A 12,375-nucleotide genomic window follows, 5' to 3' on the forward strand; every position below is an offset into this window, starting at 1 on the left:
AACAGTTTATCACGAGTACTAAATCCTGCTTTCTGGCACTTACTGTGCTGTCAGATAGAATGATTCATGAGGTGAAATCAGTAGTTTTATGTGTCATTAAGTCCTGAAAATTTTTATACTACTTCCATTTACAATAAAAGGTAACATGTAACAACTGTATGGTATTTTTGACTCTGAAATGTCTAAGACAGATCTTAATGTTATAGTGGTTCCCTCCCTGTTGCATCTGTTTTGACTGTAGGAACGTGTCAGTTTGGATACAGCTTGGATCATCCCAGCATCCCTGCATCTCTTCCCAAGCTGCCTCCATGGTCAGTAATGCTTGATAGAGTGGACACTGTGTGGGACAGGAGGAGGGATTTGAGTCTCCATCATGCTCTTAGACCCTCAGGGGGAATTTCCTCCTTGGTCCCCAGCAGCTTTTCTCCTCTTGCAGTCATGGCAACACTGCAGGACCAGGAGCAGCCTTGTTTCCAGCCCAAAACTGTCTTTCATGACTCTGCTGGCGGAAGTTAAAAAATTATATGGACACCCTACTGCATTCTGCATGCAGTAGAGCAGTGTTTTAGTTAATTGTTAATTTATCTTTATTAGAAAAATAAAAGCACTGAAATGTTTTAACCATTTTTTTTTCTTTGCACAATAATCCTTTCTTTTGAAGAGGGAAATCTCTTAATTCTTCCCCTCCCCCTGTGATTCTCTGTCATGGAGGAAGAGCCCTGTCCTGTGGGACGTGGCTGCGGCAGAGTCTGTATTGGCCGAGGTGTGCTGCAGAAACGTCGCCTCAGATGGAGCCTTTGCCAGGAAGCTGCTGAGCCAAGGAGAGACACTCAGGCAGTGGTCAGGGGATGCTTCTAACTACAGTAAAAGCTGATCTCTAAAATGTTACAACTCTGAGCTCATAGGATGCAGAAATTTTTAGGGGGACCTGAATTTGGCAGAAATGGTAAAAGGTTCTTGTAATTAATGATGTAAAGAGTTTTCAGGTTCAGAATTATAATCTGGACTGAACATTTTAAAATTTGAATGTGAAAACTAGGTAAGTTTAGCTGCTCTGAAGTTGTCTGCGTGGCTGCAGGGATTTAAAGACAAATTTAATTTTGAAAATAAGTATCCTTAAAGTTTTGAAGAATTGAACAGATTTGCTGTGTATTTCAGAATGTGGAAACCTTGGACTGAGCGTGGGGGGCTTGTTTGGTACCTTCATAGCCAAAGGCTGTGGCCTCCATTTTCCCCAGGCGTGCTCTGGGGCTGTGCTGGGAGGGCAGTACACTGCAGCCTTACAGGCCTGCTGCAGCTCAGCACATCTCTTGTCAAGTAGAGAAACTAAGAGGGCCATTAATTCTCTGAGTTACGGTTTGCAGTGCAGGGTGTCCTCTGAGGGATGCAGAACAGTTTGCCTATGGCATCACACAACTTTAACTGAGCTCTGCCTCTAAGCACCAATCGCAGATGTGCGATCCTGTCGCTTTATAAGGAAAACACAATTTTTGCTATGAAGTTAAGGGGAAATTTGATTGTCCCAAAAGGAAGAAGCCTTCCTGAGGAGAGCCAGCTCAGTTCCTTCTGGCATCCTGAAAAGCCTCCTTGGCAACATTTTTTTCCCATACTCTCCATATGCTATCAATCCCCCTTGATCTTCCTGCTCATTATCTCTCCCCCGTGCTCTTACCCCCTGTTTCATCCTGAATCCCAGAGGGAAAAAAAATCCACTGCAGCCACCATGCTGCCATTCCCCCAAGGCTCTTGCTTTTATAAACCCTGTCCTGTGGCCTTGCATCCCAGTTCTGGCTGAGCTGCAGATCCCCTCCCTGGAGGGCCAGAGAGGGTGGAGATCATCCTGCAGGGGTGCAGCAGTTCCACAGGAGTGAAAGCCTTGTCTCTTTAACATGGTGCATGGGAGCAGGTCAGCTGCAGCCAGCCAGCATGGTTGGTATGGAGCACAAGGAGGGCAGGGATGTGTAATCACTGAGTACAGTGTCTATCAGCAATTCCGTTTTGCCTTATGTAATGGATTGAAAATATACTTCATCACAGTCTAACTCTGAAGATTACAGAATCACAGGATCACAGGGTTGGAAGAGACCTTCAAGATCATCAAGTCTAACCCGTTCCCTAACACCTCAACTAATTATTGCACTTATAAGACAGAGTCAAGTGTAAGAAGTAGGAATTCCAAGTTTTACTTGGAATGACAAATCTTTCATTATTGTCTATGCATTTGAATTATCTGTTTACATTCTATATATTTTCTTAATATTGAGGTAGCCCTGTGTCAGTTGGAATTCAGTCAGGACCTGAAATTTTATTGCCTGCATGCATATTCAATTGAATACTGTCATGCTTCATGGACTGTGAAGTTTAGATTGTATCTAGTAAATGAGCAAATGCTTTTTATAAATAATTAGTCTTCTGCTTAATTACAGGACTAGGTTTTCCAGCACATTTGTCATGTGATCTATGTATGTGATGTTGCTGTTTATAATTGAATGTGAGAAATAATCGGCTTTCTAAAAAACTTGAGTCAATACTTGCCTTATCACACTGTGCCTGATAGATTAAATTTGCTGTTTACAGAGTTATTGATTAAATAACTTCGAATTCCTTGAGAGAGAAGTAGTTACCTGGAAACTTAGCCTGCTTCTCCTCTTGAATGCACTAGTAAAAACAGCTTTCTAAATGTTACTGTTGATTAATAGTTCACTTAGAAATAATAAACCCAGTCTAAATTAAATATAACATGGTATTTCACTGTAGTAGACACTTTCTCTTGGGTTCATGTTTGATTTACTTGCAAAGTAGTGTCTGCTTTTTACATAGTACTTGGAAGCGAAAATGTAATGTGTTTGCTTTATAGGTGTTTCATCTCCAGTTTTTATTGAATAAAAACCCAACTGTTTTCCCCCTAAGATTGTTAGAGTTTTTGCTGAAAAAAATTATGGACTGGAAAATTACTCAGTCACTTAAAACTATTACAATTTACATTATGGAAACTTTTGAAAGATAAGCAGTTGTGGAGGGATAGAATGTAAGAGAATAGTTCAGAAGGCAATCTCATCCCTGAGGAATTGCAGCTATACTAATCACCAAAGATTAGGAACAGGTTTGCCCTTAACAGGCCACAGCTGTGTCCACTAAGAAGACGAGTGCTACAAAAGAGTGGGTTAGCTGGGCAAAGAGAGAGTTGGAGTTTTTTGGTTGTGCTGTAAAGAGAGATGGAGTTTTTTGGTTGTGCTGTGAGGAAGAAGGAGTCAGTGCTGTGAGGAGCTGCCCATGAGAAATCACTGAGAAGATATGGAACTTTGCAATAAGATGACAACAAGCAGTGATGTGTATGATGCTTATAAGACAGGCAGAGTTCAAGAGCTTTCTTCCTCAAAGAGAAGTTTCCAGTGGTGTCTCTTGGTGCCCTCTGTTGATAAAGCCTGTCTAAAGTCCCTCTCATGCCAAGCATCTGCAAGAGCAGCTTCTTCACACTCATCCTAGTCTCCTCTTCCTGCCACTACCACACACTTTCCCCTCTGTCTTTTATAGATGATCCAGGACAATTACTAACCAGTATAATTACCTGGCATGTTTCACTCCTTTTTGTTATATAGTTTCCATCTTTTGGATGATGGAATGTTTGGATATCTGTTTACATAAACTAGCAATATCAAGTCTTATTGAGAGTTAGAATTAGTAACTGTAATTCCTAATTTCATAGTAAACACTAAAATGGAAGTCTATTTTTCTTTAAAGACTATTTAAATGTTTGTTTTAAAAATAAAAGATTTGGATGTCAAATGAGAAATTTCAAATTGTAATTTTATTTTGTGCATCATTTAATGTTTCAGCTTTGGTTTTTGCTTTCTTTTCCAAGTGCCACCTACTGGTATTCTTGAAGCTTTCTTTGGTAAAATTTGCCACTCCAGAAAATAAGGCTATACATGCTTCCTTTTATGGGAAACTCCATTAAAAAATGAAAAACAAAAAGAATGAAAATAACGTATTTTGCAAGTTTAATATTTGGTTAAACATGTATCCTATTACAGATTGGGATATCCTCTGGATTTTTTAAAATGAAAAATTCTTATTAGAAGAACCCTGCCATATTTTGTCCCAGTTGCAGTAGTACGGTGTGTGCAATTTTTCTTCTTTATTTGACAAATGTGCTACTGATTTAATGTGCATTTGGTCACAAACCTTGGCTTAAAAAAGAAAGAAAAGCAATTTTTTCTGAGGTGGTTTTTCTAGCAGTTCAGTTTCAAGAGCCCATGGAGCTCTTTTGTCCTGATTTTGCAATTAGGTTGAAGTGGTGATTTTGTGGGGACTGTTACCAAAATCTCAGAAATCACGGCTAGAGGAGAGTGCATTAGAGATCCTGCTACCCTGGGCTCGGTGGGAAGGAAAGGCTGCTGCCACTCTCCATTGCTCTGTACCATCCCTCCAGTGGAAAACCTGATGGCTTTCACCACCCATCTGACAGATCAGTGTGGTTCTGGCAGGTCAGAGAAGCCTTGTGTTTGGTCTCTAGTACTGGTTGGTGTTCTGGCTGACTTGGCAGCATTTGGTGCTTGGTTCTTCTGTTTCCTGTGGAACATGTGAGTTAGGCAAACCCATACCATTTCTCTTAAATAAATAAATATGTCTGCTTTCAGAGCTCACAGCATGCACAGCAAAGAAATAATAGATCGAGAAAACTGACTTGTATAGTTGAATCTGTGTTGCCATGATTTCCTCAAAACATTTAATTTCCTGCAAACCTTGACAGTATAAGTCTGGGCTCTTAGAAGATGCTTGCTGATTTTATTTAATATTTTATTTTATTTTTAATTGTTAATTTTTTTTTCTTCTCTGGTTCTCAGCTTCTGATAAATCACCTATTTCTACTACTAGGTCTAGCAGCTTTTTTGTCTCATTCCTTTCATCCTCATTTTGAATCTTTGAGGAACGGATTTTGCTGGTCCCTGCAGAGCTGGGTATTGTTCTCCATATGCTGAAATGCCATTGTTTTCTTACAGTTTCAGAGTAATGAAATCTAAAATTATGAGAAAGTCTATTGACATATCTGGATAAAGATGATGATAAACACACTGCAGTACAACAACCCGGGTTGGAAATGCTTTTGTGGTTCAGGTTAGACAGGATAACTTTCTTTCCTTGGTGCTGAGCATGAGGCTTGTTCCTTTTACTGTCTCAGTGCTGTAGGACAAATATTTGTGGTATCATAGATCCCTCTCCAGAAGCAGTGATGATCTTGGACATTTTTGTATCATTTAAAAAACTTTCAGACATTTCATTTGTTTTTACTCTATAGACTGTGTTTAAAGATTGACATACAGAAGCTGTTTCTGAACTCCAGAAGTAAGCACTTTGTGCAAATTTTTCCCCCCAGGAAAAGGAATACATAGTTACTGTGTGTCTTTACAACTTTATTCAATTTTCATATACATTGTTTCTGAGCATTCTAGATCAAATTTGTTATGCACCCAGAAATTTTGACCTGCAGATTTAATGCAGCTGTTCTGTATTATGTATTGTTCCTCTCCTTTCTCCACTGCTAGAGTTTCATCTCTCTCTTCTTCACATCTTTCAAAATGAACATCTTAACACCATCAAATAAATCATGGCTTTGCTTCTGGCAGATTTCCAGTGTGCTGTATTCTGCCAGCTGCTGGAAGCAATGGAGGAAGAAAAAAACTTGTGTCAGTCTCATCACTCCATTATTCAGCATGGGATGAGATTTTAAGCATGTCAGAATCTATGTGGTAGGACTTACTGACCTCCTGTTTCAGTGATGCTGTCTTGTCATGGCTAACGGGCTCCTGAATGAAAAAGCCAGTGAATGAGAGCATCTCTCTTGCAAGGAAGGGCTGAGGGAGCTGGGCCTGTTCTTGTTCTGACATGACTGAGAGGGGACCTGATCAATGTTTACAAGTATCTGAAGGCAGGGTGTCAAGAGGATGGATCCAGGCTCCTCTCAGCGGTACCCAGCCATAGGAGAAGAGGCATTAGGCAGAGACTGATGCGCAGGAAGTTCCACCTGAACATGAGGAAGAACTTCTTTACTGTACTGGTGCTGTGCACTGGAAGAGATTGCCTCGAGAGGTTGTGGAGTTTCTGTTGCTGGAGATATTCAGGTACTGTCTGGACACAATCCTGTGCAATGTGTTTTGGGATGACCCTGCTTGAGCAGGGAGGTTGGACCAGATGATCCACTGTGGTGCCTTCCAATCCGACTCATTTTGTCATTCTGAAAAGCAAATAACAATCATGAGGTATAGCAGTTGGGTTGCTGAGCATAAAAACTAATGAAGCCTGACTTCATTAATTGTCAGCACATTAACTGTTCTGGCCCCCTTCTTCCCTTGCCAAACTCCTGTCCAGAATAGGGCAAAACCTCTTCTCCCAGCTGCATCCTGAAACGTGTCCCTTTTACGAGAGCTGGCAGGTGCAGCAGCCAGTGACTGTCTGGCAGTCAGATGCTGCCAGCACTTAACGGGTTGTGCTGCAGCTCCTCTGTTGCTCTGTGGAGGCTGCAGGTACTGACACTTTCCAGCAGCTGATTGTTGTTAAATTTATGGAAGCATAATTATTTTGAAGGATTTTTGTCCCTTGTAGAATTAAACTAGAATCAGTTAAAAAGGCTTAGAGAGTGTGTGGGCAGATAATGTGATAAAATAAGCTGAATTCCTTTGTAAACCATATGGATAATTAAAAAAAAAAAGAATTTTACATGAAGTTCTTAAACTGAGTAAGAGTGACAGGAAAACTTCATAGTACTTTGAGATCCTAACTCATGAGTGTAGTGAAGAATTGTCCCTAACATGAGAAATTTGCTTCCTAAGTAGGTGTGATTTCATCCTTCTTAATCGTTTCATTGCTGGTCTAGAATAGAAAGTTACCTGACATTACTGGTGGGAGTGACCTCATATAGGAGGGTAAAAATAGGTGACCTTTAAACATATTTCTGTAGCTAGTGTGTATTTGAGAGTTTTGTTTGTACTTTATCATCAGATGTAAATCTTAATGCTGGATGCAGACATCATATCTGATAGCAGAATTTTGAAAGCTTCAGAAACAGGCTGAGGTGGAAATCTTACAGATCTATGTAACTGAAGCTTCAGAAAGAGAGCAAGTCTTCCTGTAATGTTTCTGTTCTGTCTGATAGTCTGCTAGAAAATGACATAACCTTCCTTTCATCAACTAAAAGTAGTCAGCCACAACGAACGTGCTTCCCCAGTGGAAGTTGTTTTGTAAAAACAGACAGACAAAAAAAAATTATTTCATGTATATTTATCCTCTTCAATATCCTCAGCATCCTGATTTGCTCAGTTCAGTAATCACAAAAATTATGCTTTCTACTTTGGTAGTAAGGGTCAAATATAAATTGCTTATTTTCCATACACTTGTCTTCTTACCTATATTCTGTGACATAGAGCCACACCTCCCAGCCTCCCCCAAAACAACCAAGAATCCCAATGTTTGTGGTTAGTATCTATGTATCATAGAATCTTAAGGATTGGGAGAGACCTTAAAGATCATCTAGTTCCAGTCCCACTGCCTTGTAGAGTAAGAGTTTTAGCATGCAGATTGATATGTCATGATTTATTTTCCAAGCTCGTGCTGCTGATTCACCCTTTTCTGTTAGGGTATGCCTTCCCTTGCTGGGTGCTTCCTGTAGCCTTGTAGTACGTTGGCTATGGTGTAATAAATAGATGCCCAAGTGAATGGATTTGCCCAGGGTAACAGTGCACTTGTGGTGATACACATCATAGGTTGCAGATCACACTCTGTTCATACTAGGTTGTTTTTTGTAGCTGTAGCATTAATATATTTTGGACTGCCTGTGCCCTGAGATACTTAGTCTGTGTTTGCTTTGATAGTGTGGACAAGCTGCCATAGGAAGCCTTGCTTTTTGGATAGAGACTGCTGTTAGTATATGACACTTTATTTTGACCTTATATGCCTGTTGCGTAAGTCAGCCTCACTTGTTATTGCTTTCTTCCTTGAGGGTAAAGCAGTTTTCATCTCTTGGGACATGAAGTCAGCTTCTGGAAACTTACATTAACAGCCAAATAGAAACTGTAGTTGAAGGGGAGCAAAATGTGTTTATGGACTGCAGAGGACAAACACAAGGAAAAAATACTTTACACCAGGTGTGCCTCTATCTTCTGGTTGAATAGAGTCACCCTAGCAGTATTGGGGTATCAAGCTTAGCATTTATTGGCCTATAAGAATGCTGCTGCCAGCCAGGGTATGGTGTGAAGTTGAAGTGTAATAGTGATGTTAGCTAGTTGCTCTAGGTTTTCTGGGTATGCATCACTGCACTGTGGGCAAAGGCTATCAATACTTACTCAGGGCAGCAGCACTTGAGAGGCAGAGCTGGAACAGTTGATGCTGTAGCAGCTGCATGCAGATATTTAGGCCATGACTTTTTAAACACTGGAAAAAGCCAGGCTGCTTATTGAAAGGACAGTGCTTGAATGAGAACATGGGAAAATTGCTCCTAGTTTGCCTAAGGACAATGTCCTGTGTCATTTGGGAGCTATTCCTGTCTTTTAAAGCTATTGGCTCTGCAGCAGTGAAGCTGTTCCTGTCCATGCCATAACGCGGGGAGGAAGCTGAGGCCACTGAGCAGCTCTGCGGCACTGATGTGGAACAGCGGCCTCCTGACACTTGTGTAGGCTGAGTGCTGTGTCCCCAGGGCTGCCAGGAGCTGCAGCCCGCAGGGGTGCTGTGCACCGTGCGCGGGGCTGGCTGCACCCACGGCCAGCGTGGGGGCTCGGAGCCTGGTGGGCAGGGTGTGTGGTCCTCACACCTGCTCTGCTTGTTTGAGTGGACAAGCCCTCCACTGCAAAACCTCAGCAAAAGGAAGGGTGTAAAGTGACTGCCCATCTCTTGTTTACTGCCTGTCCGTATCTGCCCCTTAAGCATTTCTTTTCTCCTTCACGAAGAATAACTCTCCTGATAATCCCATCAGAGGCAATAGACTGAAGGGTGATGTGGGTTTGGTGGGTCTGTGATTTCATTTGTTTGGTATTTCTTGCCAACGCTTTGGATGGCACACTTGTTTGCGCACATTATTTCAGTTCTCATCTAAATAATGCATTTGTGGTTAAGACCTTTTAGAGATGTTTGACCTGCTTCAAACTTCATTTTCATTTTGGGTTGCAGAAAACTCTGGTTTATCATTTGACTGGGCTTTGCAGGACCGTGTGCTTGGCTGCTCCCTCAACCAAGGATGGAATTTTGTAAACTCTTGCTGGGGCCATGTACACTTTGGCTTCCTATAAAGTACACACACTGGTCCCTGCAAAGCATGCGTGGGCTCCTGCACCTCTCCTAGAGAGTGTTTAGTGTGCAGAATTGCTAGAGCTGTCTGAGAAAATTAAGCCAGGTGTTTTGAGTAGTTCACCTGCAAAATTCCTGTTTTCATTGTTTCCACCAGCTGTGGTCTCAGACTAAGCCATGTAAGATTTTGAAATTGTTGATCATATGAGTTTAAATACATAGAAGCATAAGAAATGTTCTTGAAAATTATTTTTTGTAGACTCCCGTCCTCAAAAATAAAATTCTGATTGTGTTTGTAAAACTGTAACTTAATTTGATAAGGGAATTTGGGAAATTCAAAGCAGTTTAAGGATAGTTAGTGTAGAGCCAAAAGCCCACCCCATGTTGTCTTTCAGGTCACTTGGGTTGTAAATGCATCCATGGATCTCAGTGTTTGGTTTGATGGCCTGGTAGCAGAACCACTTTTAGAAAGCTTTTGTGAACTGACATAATTTCAAGGAGAAGTGGAGCTTCTCAATATTGCATTCGAATGAGCTAATGGTGCTTCACAGTGTGCTGGGAATAATGAACAGTGCTTGTTTTTTCATCAGGTACCATGTACCCAGAGAAGAAGCATGGGAGAGTGTGAGAGCATTCTGCAGCATGGCATAAATTACTATTAAATTCTGCTTTGATGCTTTTCTGTTAGTATTATTTCTGCATGTAATATATTAAATACATGATAATTACATATTTAGGGATGAAATGTGTTTTAATATCCTGTCTGATGTTCTCTTTGGAAAAAAAAAGAAGGTAATATTGTTAGCATTTTGCTGATTTGCTGTCAGATCTAGGAGTTAGGGATATTATAGTAGAATCAAAGGTAACAAAAAGTACAGACAACAATAAAACAAAATATTCAGCATTTTCATAGAATGGCTTTCTTCTGGATGTTCCCTTTGAGCAATTAAGCTGAACGGAAATGAAAAGGAGGCTAAAATTTAATTAGCTACTGCAACATGGTGGAGTCTGAGTTTATTCAGTTCTTTAAGTCTGTGTCTCTGGTCAGGCATGAGAACACAATGACCCCATTTGGTGTTTGTAGTAGAGGCAAAGTTTTGTTCAGTATTTTTGTTTGGTTTTAAGCAAAAGTTAGTTTTCTCTTAGACAATCTAATTTTGCATTAGGCAGAACTTAAGCTGTGTTCAAGATTATTTTTAATTAAAAGAAAGTGCTTTCCTGTAAATTTAAAATGGATAAAAAGAAGCATCTATTTCACAAAGTCACTGCTTGTTTTTATGATATCCTGGCACAACAGATATTCCCTGCTCTTCTGTTGTGCTTTACTGCTGCTCGCACAGACTCACACATGGAGTCAGGCACTTCTCTGGATGTGGCTGGCAGAGCTGCTGATGCTTCACCACACCCTGATCCCTGAGGCTGTACATCCACTGCCCTTGGGGAAAGCCAGCTCCTTCCCTGTTAGGGGCATGGCTGAACTGCAGCTCAGCAGCTTTCTTTGAATAAATAAAAACACCTGAAATTTCCCTTCGGTACTGCCAAGATAGCAGTTTGATCTGTAAGTGAAACTGTAAATGTTTGGAAAAACTAGAAATGTGGGAAAAGGAGCTACAGCTTCTGAGTCTGCATGGCAAGCCATTACCATGCTTTGGTGAGTACCTAGGAATTTGCTGCAGCTAACAGTTATCTTCCATGCATTTGCTACAGTTTCCTCCTCTGTGTGTGTTTTGTTGGTTTGGGGGTTTCGGTTGGTTGTTTTTTGTTGTGTTTTTTATGTTTGCTTTAGGTTTTCGTTGGGGTTTTTTCCCCTCTTAAAGCACAAACACTTTTTTGAATATAAACAATGATACCTTGCCAGGTGTACATATAAAAGTAAGGAGCAGGAAGTTGTAAAGGGCTAAATATTTTACCCTGGTTTTCCAGGATCCTTTTTTTAATGTCCTTTTGCTAGTCTTTGCCTCAAAAACCTTGCCTCTTTTCCCTTCATATCTTCTTGTATCCTTTTTAAATTCAGTGGCATTCTTTTGCCATTTAATATGTTAAATTTTCACATATAGGAAAGTGTGGCCAGCTTGACTGCTCTTTCTTCTGCAGGGTAGTACACAATGTCCAGTGTCACTTTCTCAGTTATCACCTGAACTGTACAGGAGAATCCATACACTCCAGAGTTGTTGAGGCAGGCCTGTGCTGGCCTGTTAAGCCTTGCTTTATGTAGGACTGCGTTCGCTTTTTGTCTTAATGGTCAAGAAGCATCAGATGTACCATAGTTTGTAATTCTGTATAGTAGTAAAGATTAATGTAAACTGAAAGTTAAAATGCTGGAAATAGTCAGATTCAAATACTATGTTGAAAACCTTACAGTGAGATTTTTCTTTCTTCCTTGTAATGAGATGGGTGCAACTGCCTATTATTTCATATTGAACTTTTTTTGCTTTGTGTAAGTTGAATTCGTGACCATAATCACAGGTGGTGTGTGTTCAGTAAACAGTTATTAGTAAGTAGATGGGGTGACCATATAACTAATTTGGCCAAATCAGAATATTAGAAGCAGTGAACCTTGCTTATAATAATTTACTCAAAAAATGCACATATCTGCAAGGGGGTAAATACGCATTTAAATTGTCACTGTGCTGAGTAGGCAAGAACTACAGAGCCTTCTCTGAGATTGAAGGGAGGGAAATCTTGGATGCTTTGATCAAAAAAGTCCATGTACTGTCCAAATTGGTCCTTTTAGTCTTTGGCTTGGTAGTTTATTGTGTCACTAGAGAAGTATCTGAAAGTGCTTGGGAGCCTTTAGGTAATGCGCCAGAGCAAGTATGTGGCACAGGTGTATTTTGCTTTGTCTTTGAAATGATGAAATACCAAAAAATCCCAATGGCTTTCCACTAAAAAAAAAAATCCCAAAACGCCCCTGTCGTGGGTTTACAGGAAGTAGGTTTTCTGTGAATTGAGTGGTCAGGCCAGAGGCCAGTAGGTGTTCAGATTCGGAAATTGGCACTTATTTCGGCCACTGGGGCATTGGTCACGCCTCTGAGAACACATGGGTTAAAGCAGAGTTCTCCCCTGGGAACTTCCTCTTTGGGTTCCTGCAGGGAAAGA

Source organism: Geospiza fortis, unplaced genomic scaffold, assembly GCF_000277835.1.
Source record: "Geospiza fortis unplaced genomic scaffold, GeoFor_1.0 scaffold166, whole genome shotgun sequence".
NCBI lineage: Eukaryota > Metazoa > Chordata > Aves > Passeriformes > Thraupidae > Geospiza > Geospiza fortis.